A 1,194-nucleotide genomic window follows, 5' to 3' on the forward strand; every position below is an offset into this window, starting at 1 on the left:
AAGCATGTGGGCATTCCTGCATATGCAGGAACGCCCCCCCCGAGCATCCCATTGGTTCTTTCATGAACGCCCCCCACCTCGATCATCCGATTGGTTCCTGCATGAACATCCTCATCGAGCATCCCATTGGTTGCTGCATGAACGCCCCCCATCTCTAGCAAGACATCTTCAAGCTTGTTTGACTCTTTTGAATGTGGGTCAAAAGGGAAATAAAACTATTATGGGAGTTTTTGCCCCTGCTTCTGGTATACCGGAGTCCTCCTAGCCGGTATAATACGAATCATGGAGACCGCATCCAAGGTGTTCAACTGTTGTTTTCAACGTAATCTACTCACGTTCACATACGCCAATTTCCGGACCTTCAAAATAAAATAGAATTTATCACATGCACCGAATACAACTAGTGTAGACTTTACAGTGAAATGCTTGCTTACGAGCCCATGCAGAATAGTAACTAACACACAAGGAATACAATTAAATACACAAGAATGGAGCTCTATGCAGGAAGTACCAGTTGCAACCTTTCAGTTACTAGTCCAACGCTCTAACCACTAGGCTACCCTGCCACCCCATATGCATGTAGTGTTTAAATGTGTGTGGAAGTGACAGTGTGTGTAAGTGAATGTGTATATAAAGTCTAGTGAGTGTGCTTAAGGTCAGTGCAAGATAGTGCAGATAGTTTGGGTACCAATAATTCACTCTTTAGTAGTTTGGCTATTTAGCAGTCTTATGGCTTGGGGTAGAAGCTGTCTCGGAACTGGTTGGTGCGAGAGCCGATGCTCAAATCAAATTTTATTGTCCCACTTAAAAAGATGAGAGAGGCCTGTAATTTTCATCATAGGTACACTTCAACTATGACAGACAAAATTAGAAAAAAAAATCCAGAAAATCACATTGTAGGATTTTTAATGAATTTAAAATAAGTATTTGGTCAATAACAGAAGTTTATCTCAATACTTTGTTATAAACCCTTTGTTGGCAATGACAGAGGTGAAACGTATTCTGTAAGTCTTCACAAGGTTTTCACACACTGTTGCTGGTATTTTGGCCCATTCCTCCATGCAGATCTCCTCTAGAGCAGTGATGTTCTGGGGCTGTTGCTGGGCAACATGGACTTTCAACTCCCTCCAAAGATTTTCTATGGGGTTGAGATCTGGAGACTGGCTAGCCCACTCCAGGACCTTGAAATGCTTC

This window comes from Oncorhynchus tshawytscha, linkage group LG26 (genome assembly GCF_018296145.1).
Source record: "Oncorhynchus tshawytscha isolate Ot180627B linkage group LG26, Otsh_v2.0, whole genome shotgun sequence".
NCBI classification, from domain to species: domain Eukaryota; kingdom Metazoa; phylum Chordata; class Actinopteri; order Salmoniformes; family Salmonidae; genus Oncorhynchus; species Oncorhynchus tshawytscha.